The 25,237-nt window shown below is 45.7% G+C and overlaps 1 long non-coding RNA gene across 1 annotated transcript; it reads right to left on the bottom strand.

Annotated features, from left to right (window-relative positions):
• Positions 1–1,101: 1,101 nt before the first annotated feature.
• On the bottom strand, positions 1,102–23,469 carry LOC146354695 (uncharacterized). Its single transcript, XR_014787431.1, has 4 exons — positions 23,265–23,469; positions 7,496–7,638; positions 6,073–6,205; positions 1,102–1,680 (listed from the first exon to the last, which is right to left on the bottom strand). It is a non-coding gene; the product is annotated as an uncharacterized LOC146354695 (long non-coding RNA).
• Between the last annotated feature and the right edge of the window lie 1,768 nt (positions 23,470–25,237).

Genomic DNA, 25,237 nt, shown 5'->3' with positions numbered 1-25,237 from the left:
AATGTATGCATGACCTTAGAAGTTCTAAGGGAATTTTCTCCAACCTAGTGCACTCCAGATGTGTCAGACTACAACTCTGGGGGTGGTGGGAGCACCAGGCCAAATGCATCTTGAGAGCACCAGGTTGAGAAAGGCTGTCCTAGGGCATAGGCAGAAGGCAGATCTCCAGATTTTGGGACTTCAGCTCCCAGAAGCCTCTATCAACATGGCCAATAATGATCAGGAATGCTGGGAGCTGAAGCCCAAAACATCTGCAGATCTACCTTCTGCCCACCCCTCTTCTAAAGTATGCTCAAAGTAATTCTTTGAGAAAAACAGCTCCTGTGATGATAGGGAGTTCTCAAACCATATCAAAATGCAGCAAACAGGCAAAATGAGTGGGGAAATAGATCTCTTCCAGTGTCCCATGGGCCACTAATGCCTGGGATGAGCATTCTTCCCAAGACAGCAAATATTTGCAGACCCAGCCTGTGCAGAAGGGAGCTCTCGACTACAGCACTGACTACTAGCTGTATCACAGCTCCAAGTGAATGAAAAGATAAGGGATATATAAGCATGTAACATAGCTGCATGAGGCTCGGCCTGGCCATTGGGAAGCTGGCCAGTTCACCCTGACTTCAGTGAGCCAAAACAAATGTCAAACTGCCATAATGAGCCTTAGCGAAGGGTGACGACCTGCCCTGCCCCAAGAGACTTGGCAAGCAACTGGCAGCCAAATGACAGGCCTCCGTTCTGTGGGAAATATGTGCACTTCCTAACCTCAAGGGGAGAGACCTGACAGCTCCAGCTCTTCAGAGAGCCATTTCCTAGAGTCCTCCTGCTGTAGGTCTGCCAGAACCAGCACCGGGCCTACCTGACTTGATTGAAACAGGGTACCAAACAATCAGAATGGAGCGTGGGAGACGTGCCTCTGGAAGCCCTGGTCCCTGACCCTCAGAACTGTGCTCTCAGTCTCCTGCCCGGGCCAGCCCCTGCAGCACCCAGCAGTGGAGGCTCAAACCCCATCACACTGAAGCTGCTCCCGGAGATCAGGAAGAGAGAGCAACGATCTTTGCGCAGGATTTAAAGGAGGGGACAAATCACTTCCAGACTGTCATCTTTGCCCAGAAACTCAGCTTGGTTCCCTTTAATAAAGCACAGGTCAGAACTTTTGTCCTTGCAGGATTCATGCCAAGAATGATGCACGGGTTCAGACAGAGCACTCGCATTCAACTAGCTTGGAGCGGATTCCAAAGGAATTTGGTGAGCAATCATTTTTAGATGTAAAGCTCCACAAATAAACGGTGTGTAATCAATCATCATAAAGGGTGTTAAAGCAAATATAAACACACAATGCATGCAAATTCTCACAAATCTTTGTGGCAAATCTACGGCTTGTACAGCTTTTTTAAAAATATGGTCTTCGAGAACTTTCCTTCTGGAATGCAAGCGATCTTACTGCATAGTTGGGATGCTGAGGGCCAAACTACATGTTACGTTATTGGCTCTTACTCTTGAAAGCATGCTGCTCATTGCTGCCGCTTTTCTCCCGAAGGAAAAGCACAGGGGGTCGATCCAGCACCACACTCCTGACCCAGGTTGCACAAGTCTCCCACCAAAACCGAGGCTCTGGATGTTATTTGCTGCCAGAGGTGCCGCCTGCTGCTTCTTTGGCTTGCTCAAAGGCCTTTCTTTGTTCTTCTAAAGCAGAGACCAGAAAGAAAGAAAATCCAGGTGAATCCATAAGACTGGCATCGCCAGTGAGAATAACCCGGGTCAACTGAGGTTTTACATTCTCGAGATTCTCTGAAATAGAGGGCCTAACTGCACACAAGTTTTCTCCCCTAATGCTAATTGCTGTGCAGGGGAGGCATTTACTGAGATCGCGCTGATGGGGAGGGAAGGCCCTCCAACCCATGCGCCTGGAGATTTGTTTTTAAATCACCAGTGATGGAGTTGCTAATTACGTCACCACTGTCATGCTTAGCGGCCTATGGCTGACAGTCAGAAGCATAGCGGGGAGTTAAGAGGGGCTTTGAGAACTTTGTGGCTGGGATCCAGGTTCTGCCATCCATGAGAGGAAGGGCTCTGCTCATGGAAGGTCCCTCTGCCTGATTTGGGGGGATCCCCCTCCCCCCCACACCACAGCTCACCCCATTCAGCAGAGGATCTCCTGACTCCCTGTGTAGCATTGTCAGGGGGTTGGGAGGCTGCCCTGGGAAGAAGAGCTTGGGGAAGTCCACTTAAATCCAACTTACATCTGGATCCAACCCAACACCTTTCTGAGAATTTAGGTGGTTTCCTTTTATTCAATTCCCAGTCTCAAGCAACCCCCTTTGAGAACTGTGTTCGCATATCTCTTTAGCATGTTGAAAACACCTGGAGGAGTGGCCACGTGAATCTGTTGCAGCAAACACAAAGAGCCCTCTAGCACCTTGGACAGTAATGAACTGATAATGGCATAACCTTAGTAGACCACAGTCCACCTCATCATCTGATTCATCCCACTGATGAATCACTGCATCCATCCAATGAAGACGAATGAACTGATTATGACGACTGATGGCTTGAGTGAATCTACCCAATGAAGAAGATCCAAGTCCGTGAAAGCATATGTCATAATCCATTTGCCTTTAAGGTGCTACAGGGCTCTTTAACCTGTGTAACTCTCTTAAGTACGATTTTTTCAAAAACTTGGCCAGCTGATTATGAATGCCATTCTAATGATAGCCAGTAACATGACATGGACCAGGTTCTCAGCAGTCTATGTTGTTGAGAAAAATGATCTCCTAATTATTAAGGCGTAATACTTAGTTTGTGGGCAACATGAATATGGATCAATTCACTCTATCTGGTCTGAGCATGGCATCTGTGGTTTAGACTCAGACTGTACTGTCTTTTCACTTGTGCTGCCATCTGCAGAGCTAATCTATGTTAATGCCATGTGCAAAAGTTTGCATGGATCAGATATTCAAATGCCGTCATCACTAGAAGAACGGCCATGATGAGGGCATGTGAACAGCTGACCTCTGTGTGTGGCATACACAGAAGTCAGCTAAGAACATAAGAAAAGCTGTGCTGGATCAGACCAAAGGCTTATCTAGTCTGACATTCTGGGCTCACAGTGGCCAATCAGATGCCTATGGGAAGTTGTGGCATCAGAGTTCACATGGAACCCTTTCCCTGTGTGACAGCACAGCTAGAGGTCAACATGGGCCTGACAAAAACAGTCATGGCTGTTGTGAGCAGAAAGGACTGTGAGAACAGGCCTTGAGAAAGCACATTTTAGCTAGATTTTCTACTTTTGCCTCCTGTGCTGACATTTTACAGTTACTAACAAAACACATACTGTTTGTTTCTGCTTGTTGTCACCATCCTACACAGCATCTTAGAGGTGTCAGCTAGAATAAACATCCGTTGGTTCATCTGGCCTCAGCTTTTAAAACTGAAGTCATGGTGGGTAGAACTGGGCTGTGCACACAGAACTCCTTCCTGAAGGTCTCTCAGATGAGTCACAGCTCTGGGCCATGGGTACAATTTCCCTTCTGCAGAAGCAGTTTCCATGTTGATTCACCAGAGTCATTTAAGCAGGAGGCCCATTATTTCCAAGGGATGGAAAGGTTGTTCCATCCTGACTCACAGCTCAGCAAGATCGCTATTGCACAAAAGCCTTCCTCCACCACCGTTCTCCAAGGTATCTGTCTGTTCCCTTTTCTTACACGTTACTGTTGTTGGGAACACATTTCTCCATCTTTGATTCCGAGCCTCCATAATGATCTCATGGCTTTGCACACAAAAAGAGTTTGGGACTTGCAAAGAAAGGGGCCCAGTAAGATGCCAGAACTAGGCGAGCTGCATGCAAACTCATCCCCCCGAGACAGGTTAAGAGACTGATTTAATTAACACAAGCAGCACATTAAGAGCTGCCAAGCACTGTTCCCATGTTGACACTCTCCAGGCTTTTGTCAGGAGAGCTCTGGCTGTCATCACCAAACCTTCTGCTCTTCTGACATAGCCTTACCCCTCGCTGGGGAGATAAGCTTATCCAGACACACAGGCTTGCTTGTGTTCAACTTAAACCTCAGTCTCAGGGGCACAGCTGGATAGGTGGGGCTGACTTGTGCTTCTTTGCCACCATCTTGAAGAGCTGAGGAATACAGTCTCAGAAAAGACTTGGGATTGGAGCGGGGAAGGAGAGAGCTGAGTGGTAGAGCACATGCTTTGTTTTCCCGGGTTCGATCCCAGGCATTTCCAGGTAGGGCTGGGAAAACTCCTGCCTGAAACCCCGGAGAACTGCTGCCAACCTCAGTGCTGACAATACTGTGCTAGATGGACCAAGGGGCTGACTCAGTCTAAGGCAGCTTCCTACATTCCTATGAGGCGTAATCCAGTTTTCAGACAGCCACTGCATATGAAGGGCTAGGATGCATAACAGGACCTTTATTATCTGAATCTGCTTTCCGTTATTGTCTCTCATGATAGCGACTTTGCCAAGTTGTATCTGAATCTGGCCAGTCTGCTATTTCCCAATGCGAGGCGTGCATCGGCATGGAAGGAAGCAGCACGCGGCTCCTTTGGGTCCAGCCAGCATGGATTACTGAGTGACAGTGCTTTGGAAGCAGCTCTGGCCTGGCAGATGCTGCTTCCAACATCAATGAAAGGTCACATTTTATTTCTTGCTCAAACAAGGACCTTGCAGTGGAGAAAAAGTTTGTCACAAGGACAGAGAAGGATGAGGGCTGCAGGACAGGTGGTGGTGGATACAGATACCAGGCCATCAGCTGGCCAAACTGGTCTTATAGGAAATGACAAAGGCAACCTGGTAGGGACTAATCCCAATGGAGACCCAATAGCCCCACTTTTGGTGGTGCTGTGAATCCATTCTGGGTTTTGGTCAGAACCAGCCAGAACTCTAAGGAGCTTTCCAAGGTGCTGACCCTTACCCCCAAAATAGGTTCAGCACCTTGGATAGCTCCTTTAGAGTTCTGGCTGGTTCCAACCAAAACCCAGAATAGTTTTGCAGCCCTACCAAAATCAGAGCCACCAGCCTCCACTGACTAATCCAACTCTCTTCATTATATTAAAAAGGAAAGAAAAGCAGAAGACCCTGATCCTGGATCCCTGCATCCCATCTAGTTGCGCCCTAACACCAAGCAGGTTGCAAATGGATGTATTATTATTCTTTTTCGTTTGCCTACCTGTCCCCTGGGAAGCTCAGGACAACAGATATGGGGTTTAATGTTGCCCTCACAACCACGATCTTGTGAAATTTGTTAGGGCCAAGAAACAGTGACTTGTCCAAGGCCGCTCAGGGAGCTTCATGGCCGGCAGAGATCTTTGAACTTAACCGCCACACACACACACACACACACACACCTGATTCAAACACTCGATCCTTTACCTTAGTCCAACCTTCCCCAACCTAGTGCCGTCCAGATATGTTGGACTACAACTCCCATAATCCACCAGCCAGCTATATTGGCTGGGGGATTATGGCAGTTGTTGTAGTTCAATTCATCTGGAGGACACCAGGTTGGGGACGGCTGAATTCAACCTTTGTTACAGCCATTAAGGAAATGGTGTGAAACAATCATGTTTTGTCCATGCACGCTTTCCTCTGTGGGACGCCTTGAGAATGTGAGCGGTACCAAGCTGAATTCACACTGACTCCAAGGAGGGAGCCTGTGTTAAATGTGCACAGACTCGGAAACTGTATGCATAAACTAGCAACCGCCAACGTTTCTCCTCCAGCAGCGAACTGATTCATGAGCCAACCCTGTTCTGGGCCATGATCCCTCCTACAATTCATTCAATACTGGCAAAGCAATCGTTATTAAACAGAAACAGGAGAGTGCCACCTCTCCTGCAGCATGAGGATATATGAGACTTCCTGAGCCCAAATAACATTCTTTATTCTCAAGCCATAACACTTGTTTCAGCACTTGAAATCTCTGTAGAACGTAGCCAGCAGCACTTACTTCAACATACTTCCACTCCAAAGCCAGGGCTGTTTATGTTATTCAGGTCTGCACATGTGGAATTTTAGGCACAATCTGGTATGTCAGGCAGGATTTGTATTTCTAAGAATCTCACCTTTCATTTTTAAGAGGTCTCTGGCTGTAGTCTTCATGGATGTCGAGATATTTATGTCTCACATTTTATCTCACCAAGGAGCTCAGGGTGATGTGTGGACTTTTCCTTATTCCGTGTTATCCCCACAACAACCCTGTGAAGGAGGTTAGACTAAGAGATAGCAATTGTCCTACAGTCACCTTAGCAGCTTAATAATTGAATAGGGACTGAAACCAGGGCCAGTCCAAGGTGTTTTGCAGCCTGAGGTGAAGGGCAAGAGGGTAATCCCACCCCCATTCCACATATGGAATCCAGCCAGTCTGGCAGTTGAATCTTACTTCAGCACTTGCTATGGGTCAGCATTCTCCACTGCACCTGAGGTCAGCAAGCTAGCTTGGGGGACTCAGGGGGAATGGGTGCCACCACCCCCAGGATCTGCTGCTTGAGGCAGCTGCCTTACCCTGCCTAATGGTAGGGCTGGCCCTAATGTAGTCCAACCCTCTAGTCCCTACCAACTGACTTGACTTATACTGATGAATGGCTTGTAGCTTGGGCAACAAAAATCTGTTTGCTGTGCAACAAACTACCTCTTTCTCACAGCCTCCATTTACATTCCCCTAATCCACCCCATTCTACTTCCCCTCACATACCATAAGAATGCCCCTCTTCCTTCTGCCATACTGCTTCTTGTGAGAACAAGTTGACAAATTCTGGACAAATTCTCATTTGGGGGGTAAAAAAAGAATCCAAGCAGGTATATGCAAAACATAAGCACATTTTCATAAAGTTCATTTGTTTCTAGCATAGATCCTCAATTCCCTTGGCACAGAATCTGATTGCCCTATAGAAAAGGCTCCACAGGTCTGGGGCTGCTTTTGTTTTGACATTATGCATATACTTTGCATAACTTCTTTAATGTACACCACACATGTGGTTTTTCTGGTTGTTTACTTTTGGAATATGGGGCTTGATCCAAGGGCCAGAGAACTGATTGGACAAGTTCTCATTGACTTCACTGGAATCTTTTGGGCCAGTTCTTTGGTGAAATGACGAGATGGACATACAGCACTTAATTGAGGTTGTTATTGGTTTGCGGGGTTCATGTTAAAATGCAAGGATTGTCTAAGCAGAATGAAGGGCAGCAGCTGAACAAATATAACCTGCATGGAATAACTGATCTGCTGGATTGTGCAGCTGGCTTTCTTTGTGAGCAGATCCAAAGTTCTCAAATGTACTCATTATTCCAAAAATCACTGGCAAATTTTTTTGTGCAAATTCCCCCTGAGAGCGCTTTCTGAATGCCTGAAGTGCACGCTGCTTCAGTTACACACATATCCGGTTACGCACATCTTGGCTGGAACTATCTAAACACAACACAAATTCCAAATAATACAACTTAACTGTACAGTCTGAAATTCATTTCCGTAGAATAGTTGATCTTCACCTTCTATGAAAAGCTCCACAGTTACAGCAAGTCACATTATAAGAACTGAGCCAGAGATATTGTGGCAACCAGTTGCCCCAAAAGGGAGCCAAGGACCAAAGTTGTCCAATTCTGCTTTCTGAAAGGGAACCTTCCTCACACCCCTGCAAAAAAACAAAAACAGAACCCTCTTACTACAATGGGGCTAGGCAGAAGATACCTCTGGATCTACAAGTAGGTCTCTGGATGATTTCCAGTAGATTTCTGACTTTCAGTTGTTTAACAACAGCAGCAACAAAATGTCTCACCACCACCACCACCACCGACCTAAATTATACTGCTAAAATGAAAGACGCTTGGGGCAACCAGAAGTGGCCTTTTTGTGAAGAAGCATTGTGTGCTCCATTCAGCTGTGGTGCTCAAAACTAATTTCTGGTCTCAGAATTCTTTAATTCTAGAGCCTGGTTCACATATCACGACAATTCAGAGTATGGGTTGAGTAGGGGTTGTTGTTACATGCGAACCCTGCACTATGGGTTAACTATGAGTTGTTAACCTCAGACAACCCAGGAAGAGAACCCATGGCTTGTTGTTGGGTTGTGAACTCCGGGCTGTTTGTGGTTAACAACCCATAGTTAAACCATAGTGCTGGTTTCACTCATAATAAATTGGCAGCAACCCACAATTCAACAACAACCCATACTCAAGCCATACTCTGGATTGTCATTATATGTGAACTAGGTCTATGCCTTTGCAGCACGCTCTAATTGGTGAATCTTGGGTTCTAGTAAAAAAAAACCAAAGTAGACCTCCAGGTCTGATGTCTGCCCACCCTGATACTACAAAATGAGACTAGCACAGAGTACTTGTAACTTTTTCTGTGGTTCTGATAGGCCTGAAGGATTCTTTGCGCCTATTCGATTGGCATAGGTGACCATGCTGCATCACATATGGCATAGCCAGAAAGGGTTTTTTTTTCTTTTGTTCCATTGGCAGTCCTGAACAGGAAGGCCCATGATCCCCATTTTGTCTTAAGGCCTGGCTGTGGCATAGTCAGGGGTCTGCATTCCTTGCTTTGCAGCTGCCTGCTCCCCAGTGCGGCAGATTAGAACTGCCATCGCATTTAGGCCCTGGGAGTTGCATATCAAACAGTTCCATGCCTTGGAATGTCACTCTCTCATACTTAGCACTTGCACGCTTACCAAAGTTGGGCCGCATCTGGCCTCTCAACATGATTTCCTTTTGAGACCCTAAAAACTGCTGTTTTCAGAGAGCCGGAGACTTTGACCTTTCGTCGTGCTGCCATGAGTTGAGTCGGCTGTGTTCATCCCATTGCCCATGTGCTGAACTCAGCAGCATATCTCATCTTTGGAACACCCCATGCAAGCCCAAAAGCTGCTTGTGCAATGAGATGCCAAAAGCCAATCCATGTTAGGTGCAAGGCATCAGTGTGCATAAAGCCGGCTTGGCCACACTTCCAACCATCCATTAATAGATCCCAGCCATGTTGCTAGAGGCTAAATGGGTGTGTGAGAAGACTACAGAGAGCAGTGCTGGCTCCAGGTTTTTTTTGGGGGGGGGGCTTGGGCAAGACCCCCCTCAAAGGGCCCCCTCCCTCAGTGAGCCTACCTTCTCACTGTCATTATCACCTGTCATTATCAAAGCTACTGCTTTGTCATTATTGCTACCACTTGCTTGCTTGACAGGCAGAGAGGCAGTGACTTGGACTGTGTCTCCACAACAACGGAAGGAGAAGCAAGTGGAGGAGTGCCGGATTTTTTAAAAAGAATCAGCTTTGCTGCAGTTTGGTCTATGCAGGGCTCCTGGAGCAAGTGCTCCACACCAGTAAAAATTGCTTCACAGAACATACTTCCTGGTGGGGCTGGGGGTTGGAGTGAATGTCGTTTGACTGGCAGGGGCTGCTCAACCAATAAGAGAGGTCCCCTCCCCGCGCCTTTCTCCTTTCCCCTGAAGGTCCAGATGCACCTACATTTCAGGAGCAAGCCTCATTGGGCACAATGGGAGTTACTTTTGAGTAGACACACATATGCTTGTGCTGGGAAAGTGGGGGCGGGGACACTGAGATGGGAAAACTAGCCCCCTTTCTAACCACAGGATCTCTATAACAAAGGTATGAAGTAGTTATTTCCTAAGGCAATAAACCAAGCCATGGAGAATTGCAGGTTCAGCAAAGCACTTCGCAGGCTTCAGGGAATCAGTACTGTAAGCTCCACATGCAATTCAGGGGGATCTCTGTAAATTCTGATGTGGGCTTTCAGAGGACAAGCCTCATTCAGCACAATGGGGATTACTTCTGAGGAGACACTAATGGGTTTGTTCAGGGAAAGAGAGCAGTAAATACAGGGACAGGGAAACCAGCCCCCATTGTAACCTGATGCTGCACAGGATCACTGTAACGGAGGTGTGAATTAGTTACTTCCAAAGGCAATAGACCAAGCCACGGAGAATCACAGGTTATGTAAAGTGCTTTAAAAGCTTCAGGGTATCAGTGCTTTAAAATCTGTATTTCAATTCAGGGGGATCTCTGTAAATTCTGATGAGCACAATGGCAGTTACTTCTAAGTAGACACTAATTGGTTTGTGCTGGGAAACACAGGGGACAGGAAACACCTCTTGACTGGGGTCAGGCACACCCCTGGGGAGGGCTAGCATACCCGAGGTAAATATGGGAGTTGGGGCACACAATAGCTATACCATGGAGAACCCGACTTAAGGAAAATAATTGGACTTTGAGCAGTCTCAAGAAATCCAGTTTTTCCCTAATAAGCTCCAGGGTGGCTGCTGGATGGCCACAATGTCATCTGTCCCTAACAACCTCAACACGCAGCCAGCTTGGAGTAAATCACTGGTGGAGACACCCTCCTGGTTCACACAACAATATAAGTCATGGTGACTTATCACCCATGTTTGTTTAGGAGAGGCTTGTTGTGACATCTGAACCCAGTGTGGTTTCTTCTGCATGGTTTGTTAACCACAGACAAGCCACCCTGGGCAAGTTTGCACATCATGCTAAGCCACCCTGAGAAGAAGCTATGGTGGGTGGGTGGCTTGTCCATTGCTCCTGACAGACAATCGCCTGCTCAGTGGCTTGTTTCTCCCTCAGTCCCTCTCAGTCCTCCAGGCTGCTGCTGGCACCTGTCCCAGGCAGCAGAAATCCTCATTTTCTAGTTCCCCACATCAGCACCCTTTCTGCAATTGGTCCGCTGGGGTTGCCGGCTACTGGGGAAAACTCCCTCCCCCTCTCACATCAGATTGCCAAAGGGATTTAAATTTCTGAGCCCTTATGAATGCAGCAACGCATTTGCAAACTTTTTTTAAAGGGGTCTTCCTTATTTTAGGGCACAATCCCATCTGGATAGTTGGCCACCTCCGAACTTGCCCACTCCGCACTGAAATTACAAGTGCAGAGAAGGGGAAGAACCATGCCGCCCTAGGTGGCAGGGGAGGGGGGGGTGAAGTTTCTGGGAACCGAGCTCAGAGCCCTGGCTCTGATTTCGGTTACCAGAAACCGAAAAATCCTATGGCCATCTAGACACTGTTTGGCAGCCATAAGATTGCTCTCTCCCATGTGTTACTTAAGTGCAGAGGACTGCAAGACCACCTGTCTGCTATTGAGCCCCGCATAGCCATACCACACCTGTTGTCAATATCCTTGTCAATGCCCTTGTCAATTTCATCCTCCTCTTTGGCACTTCTCAAGTGAAACTCCCCCCACCCTTCCTGTGTCGGATCGCAAAATAGAAATACTTTTCTGAGCCCTTATGAATGTGAGAACATATTCACAATTGGGGGGGGGGGGTCTTGAGCAAGTGTGGCAGACTGCCTGTCCCTTATTTAACTAAGCGTATCAATATCAAAGTCTTTGTCAATTTCATACTCCAGGTCAGTGCTTCCCTTGCTTGCGAACACCTTAAAAAAAAAAAGGCTTCTTCACATTCTACAGAAGTAATAACACCTGCCCCTAAAGCAACTCCTCTCCTACAACCACCAGACACTATTGGCTCCCCACCCCTTGGTGCTTGTCACTTCCCTCCACTGGTCTCCATTGCTAGCTGTCAGATACACATCTGGGTTATAGAGCACTGAGCAGGATAACTAAATATATGCAAATTTCAAGGCAGGCAAGTGAGGTGGATTGGTACAAATATTCAAATTGCATGGTAGAGGAGTAAAACAGGGAAAATTGCACTAATTTCAAGGCAGAGCAGTAAAATTGAGGGGAAATTGTGCAAACTCATGATAAAATTGCCCTGCCAAGTTTGGACAGCACAACAAACCACCCTACAAACAAGCCACCCTAAATAACCCTACTATATGCCATGAGTTCTCAGGGTTACTTGTTTGCAAAAACAACCCATGACAGAAAACCCACTCCTGGTTTGGACGTCATGCTAAGCCACCCTGCAACTATCCATTGTAACAACCCACCATAGCTTAACGTGACATGTGAACCAGGTCCCTGAGAACCCATGACTTGCTGGATTGTTCAGGGTGGCTTGTTTTCAGGGTGATTTTTCATGGCATGCAGACGCGGCATGATGGCTTGTGAGTGGCTTGTCCCAAGCGTCTACAGAGCTGCCTGGCAAGACTGATGAAAAACATGGCCACTCCTCACCATCTCGCTACTCCTACCTCCCTCCTCCCTCATCAGTGCTGTTCAACTTCCCACTGAAACAGAAATGACACTTGGGATTGTCCATAACTCATTTGCAACCTCTTTTTAAAAAATGTTTTTGGTACTTCGGAAATATGCAAATGGGTTTGTTTGTTTTCCTGTTGTTCACAAGTGCACAACTGTGTACATTCACCCATATTCTATTTACTTTCTTTTTCTTATCAGCAGTACAGATCAATATCCCCTCCGTACATTTTGAAATCCCACTTACCAATTTCATCCTCTCATTGTATTATATCTTGAACTGACACTTGTCAGTTTGCGCCCTACTTTGGCATCTTCCTTGACACTGAAATCCAAAGGCAGCGGCTGAACAGCATGGAGCTATTGGGGTGGGCAGATGTAATTACTGCTGGAATATGGGTGTACTTACTGTTGGTGCACTTACTGCAAGAACTGGGTTGTAATTTTAATTTTATTTTTCAGAGAAGGATCCAAGAGAGGTTGTGCCACAAAGGCCCATGGGATACATGCCGGGAGCTGGAGGGAGGACTAATGGGGAAACAAACCATGGCAAGTGTAGAGTGCCTGATCATCTGTTGGGAATAACGTGGATTAGTGAGCGAACAACCAACCTACCATGGCTTATTTTCAGGGTAGCTTATCATGACATGTGAACTCATCCACTGAGTAAGTAGGCGATGGAATCTGCTCCTCCTCCTTCTCACCACCACTGTTGCCAGATCCAGGGTGAGAGGCAGGTGAAGAAGCAGGTCACAATGGTGAAGAGGAGGAACAGTTCCAGGGGGAGCTTTTCAGTGGGCCCCTGGTGGGGTGTGGTCTCTTGGCAGGTGTCCAACCATGCCTACCCTTAATGCCAGCTCTGATAGAGAGTATAACCATCATTATAAGTAAACATAAAACATTCTGTTCTATCTATTGGCACTGCTGGACAAACATTAATGACTCATTCTTCATTGCAGGATCAGAGCCAGGACACAAGGAGCAGAACCAGGAGGGACTGCAGATGGAATTCAACTGCAGCTCTCTACATTGGATGGGCAACTATTGTCTCAGTTACTACATTATCTCTCCCAACTGGTGAATTTCAAAATCTCTTCCTGACATCAGAGGAGATTTGGGAGCAAGACTGAGGCATGTAGAATTGGAGAGTGCCTAGTCAGTGTCACCCGTTCTTAAGTATGCACTTGCCATCATCCAATGAGTTCATGGTTGCAAGCATGTCTGTTGCAGCTTCTGCCCATTATTCATTATGATCCCCATGTCTGTCTGTCTTGTCTCTCCACAAGCAACCAGGCAGCCATGCAACATTCACAGAGACAAGGAGATTCTCCATCCCCAGTGCCGTGCAGACAGGGCTGACCCAAGACATGTTGCTGCCTCAAGCGAAGGGCAAGATGTCCCCAAGATGTCCTTCATTCCATGTACAAAAACCAGACAGAATGGTGGTTGAATCTTATGTCAACACTGGTAAGGGGACAGCATCTTCCACTGCACCTGAGGGCAGCACACTAGCTTAGGGGGCACAAGGCAGGCTGCATCATGCACACAGCTCTGTTCTCCAACACCTCATTACTGCTTCCTGTTCCCCAGCATCTGCTGCCTGAGGCAGCCTCCTCACTCTACCTAATGGAAGGGCTGGCCCAGCATGCAGGTCACACGTAGAGCCTACAGCAGCCATGTCCACTGGGAAGCCAACTTTTCTTTTGCCTTTGAGAAATGCACAACTTCTCAAGTTAACAGGACCTAAACAGAAAACAGCCTGTCCCCTTGATTTCAGCTCTTCACTCTGAGATCTTACTCCACCTGGAGGCCCTGAAAAAGGAAAATAAACCCCTAAAATTTCAGGACAGACCCTGAGATCTGCCAAACTTAGAATGGCTGTTGAAGAGCCTGCCTGAAGGGTAACTCAAAGCCAACCACAGCATAGTGCACCACAGATTAGGTGGCCTAGCAGGCTAGGAATTCTACTAGGGCCAAGGGGACTGGCATATCATTTATGCGTCTTTCAGTGGAATGTGATTAAAGCAAAAAGCTGCCTTTCGATGAGCATCCCTAAATGCTTGGGGACAAAGCTAAACAGGCTTGCATCCACCTTGAAGGAGGTCCTCTCAGACTCTCTCCTAGCTAGTATATCTCCCGCACCTTGGGGTCTTTCTAGCTTTTCTGGCAGCAAAACAGCATTATTAAATGCCCTTTTACAGTTATAGCAATAATTAATAATAATTTGCAGCAGCTACAACCTGAACTGTGAGGAGGGCTGGAAAGGGGAATTTCATCTGGCCAGCTTTACATGTCACGTGCAATTACAGCCCAGTCATTTTTGCCAGGAGAAAAATGCTGTGAGGTCATTTGCAAAAATAGAATTTCCAAAGAGTAATATTTTGGACTGATTTCTGTGGCCATGGTTACTTGGTGCCGCTCTCACTTTGCCCCAGTAACAAAAGACCTTGGCGGGGCGTCCTGGGGAAGAGGAGGGGATGGAGCCCAGCTTGGTTCTGCCATGCCTACACGCGCACACACACACACACGTATGTATATGTATTTCCTGGGTTTCTTTGCCAGTCACCTCATTGTTTTGCTTCTAAATGGGTATGCAACACAGCAGCTCGCACAAAAGCAGGCTTGTCCTGTCTGTCAAAGACATCATGTTAGGAAGCTGGGAAAGTGAAACAAAGGGAGTTTCTGAGAAGCACGTGTGTGTTATTCCCCCCACAGGGAGCCTGCAGCGTTTTACGCTTGTGCCTGTCAAACACCCCAAGCAGGCCCTAATCCCCTCCCCAGCAACAGATTGTCCCAGAAATCAAAATTAATCAGCTTGTTAGACTCCAGGCAAACTTTCACTTCTCTGGGCACTCATTCTGAGAATGGAAAGTTTATGTGCAAATGCATCTTTCTTTCCTTTCTTCCTAACTCACAGCAAAATGCAAAGGCAGATCTTCTTACTTACTTTGGAAGTAAAGGAGAAGCAAATCACTCTTTTTCCAGTATGGGGGGGGGGAGAGAATACTGTAACAAATAGAGTGAGAATTCTGGCTGGTTATAGAGATAGAGCCTATAATCCCTGCACTGAGTAGGACTGAATGAGTAGGACTCCTCCAATGCTATAATTCTGTTAAAGGGGCTGGGCCAGTAGGTGCTGGCAAAGATCTTGATGAACCCCTCCCAGTCTCAAGAGGCATTAGTGTATGATCAGAGGGCTCAGGTAAATAGCCTGGGGGAGCGAAGCGCTGGACCAGGGGTGCAGTATCTCAAATCTGGGGTTCCCCAAATGGCCACGCCCCTTTCCAGCCCTCTTGAGGTCCCTAGAAGGCCACACCTCTTTACCCAGATAAAAAGCGGGTGCTGCATCTTTACACATACTTGCATATAGTGTAAAGTAATGTGCTGTGTTCAGACATTTGTGTAGTCCTGTCCTGTGGCGCAATTGAGGAAGTGTTAATATGACTTCTGTATCTGCCAACTTTGTATTGTTTCTCATTTTTTGGCAAAACTTTCCTGTACATTTTGTAAGATATTATTTGTATAGTGGTTGTTGTTTTGAAGATTTTGATTCTAGAAGCCAGTCCAGGCTTCTTTCAAAAAGAAATAAAGCCTAAACCAAATGTTGTTCCTCCATGGGGAAAGTGGGTTTAGGGGGCAGATGAATGACTGAGTCTAAGTACCTGAACGAACTTTGCTTTGATGACCATCTTAAGTAGATACAACTGATTTGGTCCTCTACCTTCTGGCCTGCTTTGAATTGCTGAGGAAAGGCTTTGTATCACATATTTATATGAAAACATTTGTGCTACTGCCAAAGAAACTCTCATAAGGCCAGGAATCCCATTGGTGGAATCACAGTTTTATCTCATGGTAAGTGACATATTTCTCAGTTGCTGCACCTCTTTTCCCCCACCCTTTTTTAATTAGGAGGATCTGTGTGCCAGCACTGCAGAGTGGTGACAAAGAATGAAGTTTGTGGATGTATTTCTGTGGGTGTCTCATGGGATTAGTTTCAGTAGCGGTGCATCTGTGGAGGCGGAGGGAAGAGAAGGAACGGCCTCTTTTGCTAGACTTGCAGCATGCAGCTAACATTCTAGTCAGGGAAAATTGTGCCTTGTTTGAAACACTTGCTCACTAGCATCATCACCAGCCTTCTAACCTTAGACATCACAAACACAAAGGCCTCTGCTGCAATAACAGGCTCTTCATGTCTGTAGCTTTGGATCAAAGGTCTCCTTCCCAGTCTGCTCATGGACGTTATAAAGGAAAAGGCATCAAGAGAAGACTGAGATCTAATTTCAACTCATGCGTAGTACAAACCTGTAGAGTTCCCTCCACTTTATTATTACTAGCTGAGCAAATATGGACCTACCCCCATCAAATAGAAAAATAAGAATTGGGCCATTGTTTGCTTAGAAAAGGGAACATGCCCAAGCATTTGCTTCTGAAATAACAAAGCCTTGCCAATAAAGAACTTTCAACAACTCATTCCGTTAGTCATGGCATCATAATCCACAAATGTCATTTACAGTCAAAGATACGGGAAAGATGCTTCATTTTCCTTCAAAGTGGCCTTTAACGAATTCCACTGTGTACATTTTGTAGAAGCACTTTCTGGCAATGTGCTTTTGTAGATTTTAATCACATTTTTCCCTCCTGCCAAATGCCAGTCATCTTCTGCATCAATGAAGTCATGTTCACCCCAAACCACAATGAAAACCCATTGCATGTCATCTATCCGTCAGAGACTGACCATTCAATATTGAAAACTGAAAACCAAATATCATTGGATGTCAAAGACCAACTCTCATGTTGTTGGGTGACTATGTTCAGCAGCTATTTGAATGCTGGATGAAAATCCAGGGAATGTGCAACATCAAAATGCACAGAGGAGAATGTGGATAGCAAATCCACTTCACCGCTACTCTTGCTTGCAATGGTCGAGAGAGGGAGAGTGTGCGTGTGCCGTGTGCGTGCATGTGTGTTTAAGAGCTCCCGCATGAGGAGCCATGTGATTTGTTACAGCCACTGCTTTCATTGAAAACAGATGCCTCCAGCCCTTTGTGGCTGTGGAGAAAGAGAAGGAACCTGTTAAGAAACTAGCCCTTTGGAGTCATCGCCACAAACATAGAAGATGAAGTTTGGGGGAGAAATGTGCACAATATCCCCATTTCAAGCCTCTCAGCTGTCAGTCAGGAGACTTGTGATGTTCTAGCAAGCTCTGAATGAGTAAGTGCAGCAGGTAGTGCCTTCTGCCATTCCCTTAGAAAAGCCAGGGCCCGGGGCACCTCTGCTCTAGCCAGAACGCTGCACTGAGTTGGGGCAATGTGTTACTGTGACTTCAAAGACTCTATTGATCCAGGCGGAGGGAGGGTAGACTGTGCCAGCGCTTTGTAATTCTGTTTGACTTTTTCATGCTAAGGCAGCAGTAATAGTTATGCAGGGTGGGAGCTGCAGAGGAAAGAATGAGAGCCAAGCCCAGGACTCAGAACTCCTGGAGTCTATTTTCATCTCCTGGTGGGGAGGTGGTAGAGATTAGTGGCCAGAAGGTGGAGAATTGGACTCAGGGAAGGATGCCTGTGTCTTATTGCCAGCTCTAAGAGTTTAGTGAATATCCAGTGATTCTAGTTCAAGGCCTAGGTAGAAACTAGCATTCTGAATTTCCTAGGAAGGGCAAAGGACAGTTCATCCTGCTCCTCCCATGCATGAGGTGGGATTAGAGAATGATGACAGAATTGGCAGGGATATTGTTTTTATATTTGCTTTCACTCCCGCTTGCTTAGGGGAGGGGAAACTTTATTTACATAAAGTAGAATTAACTGAAGGGCACTCGCTTTTCAATGCTCAAATGCCAAAAGGGGGAAATTTAATGGGGGCTTAATGAAATCTACCAGCTCTGCCCCTTGACGCCCGACCCCAGTTTTAGACAAATCATGCCTTCCTAGGGTGGCCCTGTGTCCTACTTGATGTCTCCTACTTGACAGAGGACAGTCCTCCATTTGAAGGCATCCTCTGTTTGAATAGCTGTCCAGTCAACGTGGAGTTTAAAGATAAGGAAGAGAGAGCAGGAGAAGCTGAAGTTGCCTATCAAGAGTTAGCATCTGGACAGCAGACGGAGCAGGCAGACAGATGGTCACAGTCTTCCCCGTTATGGTGAGATGTATTGTATTTCTATTGAAATCAATTATTTCTATATTTGCATCTAGCCATGTAAATTAGCACATGCACATTTTATGGAAAATACTTCTACAATAGCATTACCATTCTGGAAAAAGCTGTGTGTCCTAATTCCGATACAGTATACAAATATGTGTCCCTGCTTGTCCTCTTTTTTACTGATGCATATACTTTTATACACTTTGTTTCTTTTTTAAAGGCACTCACTGAAATAAAAATAAATTAAAACCCTTTAGAAATAGTTCTAAAAGCTACCATCAGGGGTGGCATCTCTCTTACTTGTAATCAGTGACTTCTCAGCCACTATACAATATTTGTCCATGACAGTGGCACAACAACTCACACTCCATCTGCAACAGATGGCTCTGCTAGGTTCCCCATCCAACCCACCAGCTTCTTCCCCAGGCCCCACTGGGAAAAGCTCTTATCTGTGCTCAGCAGCTGATTGGAGTTAAGAGCTCTTCCCTGTTGTGAAGTGAGAAAGGGAGCCTTTGTCACTGTGCAGCAGGAAAAATCTCTTAGCTGATCAAAGATAAAAGCTTTTTTTTTTTGCAGGGGAGAGAGGGAGGGGCCTGGGGAGGAAGCAGCTGGTTAATTCAGAGGCTTGTCCTCCTTACTTGTGAGTAGACATGCAGAAGTTGTCCCGCTTATTTCTGAGTAGCTCATGCTTACTTCTGAGTGAACATGCAGAGGCATGGTACTTGGGATGCTCTTTGAATGTGCTGCTGAGTGATTCAGTCTCACTTCCTTTTGAGTAGACATGCAGAAACCTTGTCCTGCTTACTTCTGAGTAGCTTTAAAATTGGTAATAATCACATTTTGGCCCACTGATGGAACATAGCCTTCAATATCTTTGTCAGATTGAAATTTGGCCCTTGGGATGAACAAGGTTCCCCACTCCTGCCCTAAGACTTTCTGCTAGGTTCTAACAGATTTATCATAGTACAATACAGGGCATAAAATAGCTTATTGGTTGCATGCATAAAACGAATTGGAACTGTGGGTTTGTGCATGTGCATGAATTATATTTTCTTTCTAATGTTGAACTTGGTGGTCTCACGCTTATCAGTTTCCCAGTGAAATGGAACTACGCACAGACACACTTTTTGCATACTAGGGAGATGTGCCAGGTATGCAGAAATATATTAGTTTGTACATTTTTTTAAAAAAATCCCATTGGTTTCAGTGGGATTTATTCACAAGTAATCCTAGCTCCTTATAAACTGTTGCCCAACCAGGTAAAGTTTCTATTTGCATACAGCACTGGGCCAAGATATTTTTCTGCCTGAGGAAAAGGACAAGATGGGTGCCCCCCCACACACACATACACATACGCACACACACAGTTTCATATACAGAAGCTGACTAGACTGCCAGTTGAAACTGACTTCATCACTGGTGATGGGACCGTGCACCCAAGGGAGCAGGCTCACTTAGAGGGTGCAGGATATGCTGCATGTCATACATAGGTGTCCTCCAACAGCTCACCACTGCCCCCCATTAGAGTGGCCTCTTATGAATCACCAAAAAATGAGGTCAAAACTTGCATTAAAATTGCATATGCTATGTACAGATGCAAATTTGGAAATATTATAATTTAAATAGAAACGCTACCTCTGCTCTTCCTTCACAACACATCTGGCAAAAGTATTTCTGGTGGCAAAAGCTTATGGGCTCTATCATTTCACTTGACTCCAAATGATTAAGATCTCAGATATTCCCAGCAAATTAAAAATACTAGCACTGCTCAAGTAACAGAGATTCCTATTGTGAGATTTCAAAGGGTTGTAAAGGAGCATGTAGGGAATGGACAGCACACATATTTGTGAAGAACTTAAATAGAAATGTAGAGGTTGATGTGCCCAGGAGCACAAATACATTTCTCAAAAATTTCAGCATGCACATTCACTCATGTTCATGACTTAACAGGAATGAGAAAAACAGGATGGAATGGAAAACTGCTGGACGATTCAACTGTGTATGTTCAGCAATCTTGACCAAGTCCAGAAATCCATTCTGAAATCATGGAAGATAACTAATGCCCTGGTGTCACTGCACAATCAGAAGCAACTAACTACACACCACAACATCTGTGGAGAAATTTAGCGGGATAGAATTTTATAACCATCTCTACATTCTAGTGGCTTCTCGGAGGTCTATTACAGAAATGGCCTCTCACAAATTAGCAGCAAATGAAGCAGTACTGGGGGAGGGGGGGGGGTGCTAGGAACCAAAAGGGACAGCAGGGTTTTTAACAGCCTGGCCTGCTGTGTAAGTCCTTCCTTGGGTGACTGGGGATACCAAAAATAAATAATAAAAAACAACAACCCACCTTCCTTGGTCAATCCCTTGTGAAATCCCTTTGAAGCAAGAACATAATTCATGAAAGATTAACCTCAGCTTCAAAGGGGTGGGTGGGAAAGGTTATTTATAAGAAAGTAGCATTGCTTGATTAAAGCTTTTCATAGCAACAGCAGGTTAAGTTTGCACATGGTTTCCATGTAACCAATATTTGATTCCTCCCATCTTATTTCTGCCTTTCAGCCTATTCTTTAATAATTATACAGCTTTAAATTTCTGCAACTGGGCATAAGTGTGTTGCGTTTCCAATGGAAGAGGGGCTGACCTTGTGCCTTTACATGTAATAGCTAGTTCTAAACCCAGCTCACTGAGCTATCACACTCAGATTTCTCTCGCCCTCTCCCCCAGCCCAGGAATTGACTTAGGTAAAGAAGGCAATTCTTGGGTTATCCAGGGAGAAGCATTTCCCAGGAACTGGGTGGAGGCAATGCATTGGAGACATGCCACCTTTCTCCAACCATCAACACAGAAATTGGGTGTGGCCAAGAATGAAAGAGCTTGCAGACCCTGCAAGTCTGTCCAGCATCCTGTTGGGGTCAAGCAACCTGTTGAAGTGGTGCATGGCCTTAGGGGAAAGCCTAAATGCGCACATGATGTTTTTCCAATTGGAACAAAGAACACCTGGAGAGGGGATTTTCATCAGGAAATTGTTGCAGGGGGGAATTGTTGCTATTTGTAAAAGTTTAAAGCAGGGGTCCCCAGCATGGTGCGCGGGGGGGGGGGGGTTGAAAAGTATTGAATGATTGATTAATTAAAAATCTATTTTTTCTCCCTTTTTTTAAAATATACATACATGGATTTGTATGAGATGCATACAACTGTCTAGCAATTATACATGGTCTGCAACAAAAGTGGACCAAATACCCAAATAAGCCTCCACTTGAAGCTGATGTCTATATCCCACCCTTTCAATATTGAAAGCGTTGTAAGGTCCTTAATCCACTGCATTACAGGGGGTGACTGTTGAGCCTTCCAATGTTGTGATATGAGTGTTTTAGCTGTCAAAAGTGTGCAGAGAATCCATTTATGCTGACCATTTGTTAATTCCCATGAAACAGGTAAATAATTTAAAAGGGCATGTACATCAGCAAATATTAAAGGCTGTTCCAGTACAAAATTTTTCTGTGTAATTAATAACCTCCCCGCAAAAAGAAGCCCCTGCTGGGCATTGCCAAAACATATGCTTAAAAGAAGCATTAGCTGTATTTCACTGCCAGCAATTAGCCGAATTAGACAATCTCTTATTAAAGAGACATTGTGGTGTCCAGTAGACCCAAAGCAAAAGTTTTTGCTGAATAAGATGCAGCCTAAGATCCAGAGACGTGACAGGTAGACACCAAAGCAGTGATCCACTGATTAGGCATTTGGGGTGGTGCCCACAGCATGGTCTCACATTCCCAAATGCTCCCACAGGTCCAAAAAGTTTGGGGACACCCAGTTTAAAGCCAATGGAGATGCATTTGTCATAATGTGTCCATTGCCCCTGAGTTGGATGTACCAGAGACTCAAGACACCAGTTTGGCTCTTGACACTGTTTGACTTTACAGGCTCCATTCCTAGTTTCCTCTTCCCCATCTAAATGAATTAGCACGCAGTTAATTTTCTTTGCTGTTCAGCAGCTGTGCAGAAAAATAGAGTCCCACCGCATTTATTCAGTTGTTGCCTTGGTACGTTCACTATGGTTGTTCCTTTGCTCCAGTGAAATCTTCCCTTCCAGGGCTAATAGCAGCTTGTGTGTGTGTGTGTGCGTGTGTCCACTGGGACCACAGTGAAGGATGAAAGGGTTAAAAACACCACTGTCCATGAATGCCATTGTCCTGAACAAAATTGCCCCCCATACACACACATGGTAGCTAGTAACAATTTTTAAAATGCAATTTCAAGTGATACATTTAGCATCACATCTAGGAGTGGGCAACAACATAGGGCACAAGGGCACAACGTAGGAGTGGGCAACTTTCCAGCAAGCTGACCATATTCCTCAACCTGACACTGGCGCACATCTGGATGCGACCTTATCTTTTACATTCCGTACAAGCCAAAGTCAACACAGTAGAAATACACCCCTTCCATGTCAAGTTTGCAGTTCTTGGTGGGTGAGTGGGAAATAGGGTCCCCGTTACATAAAACCCAACAAATAATAGAAAATGCAGGCAATAAGAGAATGATCACCCTTTGCTCAGGACAAATGAGCAGTTCTCCACACCCTGTATACTCCTTGAGCAACAGATCAGTGGCAAGCCCTTTGTAGCTGACTGAGTGCCAGGTTGCTCCAAAGTTCTCATTTTGACCACCACCCCAGTAATGAATTATATTTTAATTGGAGCAGCCAGATTTGAGGTGTGTGGGGGGACTACCTGCTTTCCTCCTCTCTCTTCATTTCCCCTTTCTTCTTCCTCGACTTTAAAGAATGCAAGTTCAAGGTCTGACACATCGTCTCTCCTTGCCAGGAGGAAGATATTTTTGAGCGAGATCAATAGACCCAAAGAGAGAGAGCGAGATGAGGAAATGCATTTTATCGACCCGCTAAATCTCCATGCTGGGAAACTCTCGCAGGGAAATTATTTCCCTCCAGTTAGAAACAATCACCAAGAGAATCAAAGCACTTACTGTGTGCCTGGCTCTCTGCCAGCAGGGACGTTGCAGGTGCTGTGGGCTCAGAGGCTTTCTGAAGGGGTGCTGCTGTCCAGGCATAAAGTACAGCTGACACTTCACACACACACACACACACACACACACACAGCTTCCAATGCAACCTTGCTGCATGGGGATAGAATCGGCAAGTTCCCTGCATTTCCTGTTCTTCCACAACATCAGGTCTGAAATGCAGGCTTTGGGATGAACCCAATATTAGTTTAACTTAAGTCCAATTTATTTTAATGGGTCTAATCTAAGTAGGACTAACACTGGAGACAACTCATAACATTCCCCCCACCCCCATGCTGGAGATGCCACCTCCAAGAACAAACAACATCAATTTCAGATCAGTTAGGGATCGGGATGATGCACAGATGCAAACTCCCCCATGAAAACTCCCAGTGTGGAGATGATTCCAGAGAGCCACAAAATGGTGTGGCTGCTCTGAAGACATTCAAGCCACCTTTTCAGAACTGGAGATGGGACCAAGGACTTCTAAGGACACTGTCTTCTTTTTCTCCTCTTCCTCATTATTAAATAAAGACTCACTCAAATACTACTCTTCCTCCTCTGTTTGAATGTCCATGTCATTGCAATCTATAAAACACGAAGGGTTGGATCCAGACTTAGTCATACTTAGAGTGGAGATATCAATGGGACTTAATTTTAGCCTGGATCCAAACCAAAGTCTGGAGTCCTACCAGTGATTTAAAAAGTGTTGAACATATATTGAGTCAGAACATTGGTCCATCTAGCCCAGGCGTGGGGAACCACAGGCCCGTGAGCCTCAACCGGTCCAACCCGGCTCCCTGATCTGGCCTGCAGAGCATTTCCAGCTGGCCACAACCTCCACACACATTTGCCATTTCACCCAGCTTTGATCTCCCTTTATTTGCTATTTCCTGTTTCCGGAAACACTTTTTTCTTAACTTTTTTGTTTGTTTTGCTTGCCAGAAGGAGCTGTGTGCTTTTCCCATATGTTCTGGCTTCTTCCTGACCTGGGCATTGTTGGTGTATTTTGCCTTTTTCTGGAGCACTTTGGCACCTTAGTCGCTGCATCGGAAAAATGCCTGCTCTTGCTGCATCACAGCTCCTACTCAGGCTCCCGCATATACTGTTGTGAGTAGTTGTGAACCGCCCAGAGAGCTATTGGGTGGTATAGAAATGAAATGAAATGAATGAATGAATGAATGAATGAATATAAAGGCCTGTTTGGAGGTGGGGGGGGCAGGGACTACGAATCAGTTTTATATTTTGATGTCTGAGTAGACCCGTGTGGGAATGCGCAGAGGTTCTTTGGGTGGTAAGTCTGAGTCTGTCATTGTTGGGTTATTTCAGTGTTTGGGGTGGGTGGGTTGAGACCATAGCCATCACACTAGGGGACACAGAAGAACTGGAGGATAGAGGTGGCTGGAAAGGGAGGTGGAGTCCATACTATTACAATTTACTCAAAATCAAGAAGAATCACATTTTGGTTCCACCCCCTTTGCCTTTGGCCATGTCCACTGCTGAAAAGCAGCCTCCGATACCTTTTCCAGATTGGGATTTGGCCCTGGGGTTGAAAAAGTTTCCAGGCCCCAACTGAAACCAGGTTTCTTAGGCAGGGGCCTTTCCCATCATGCGCTACCCAATCCTTTGGACTGGAGATGCCAGAGACTGTGGGCTTCTTCATGTGGAGCTTTTATCCTGCTATTGAGATGGGTTACTCACAGAAGTTTACAGGTCCTTTAGATGACATCATCAACCTCCAGGGCGCCTCGCACACTAAATGACCTTTATTCCGTTTTTTAAAAGATTGGAGATAATGAGCTATCAAATCACAGCACCTGAGTTCTGCTTGAGTTCCCTCAGGAAAGCCACACAATAAGAGGAGCTAGTCCACAGCACCATCTATATAATTAAACATATTGAAGACTCAGATAAGGGGGAAAAGGAGGTGGGAAAGG

Source organism: Heloderma suspectum, chromosome 2 (assembly GCF_057233095.1).
Source record: "Heloderma suspectum isolate Gila_16-S chromosome 2, 16-S_ref, whole genome shotgun sequence".
Classification (NCBI taxonomy): Eukaryota; Metazoa; Chordata; class Lepidosauria; order Squamata; family Helodermatidae; genus Heloderma; species Heloderma suspectum.
This window is presented reverse-complemented; position numbering and strand designations above follow the sequence as displayed.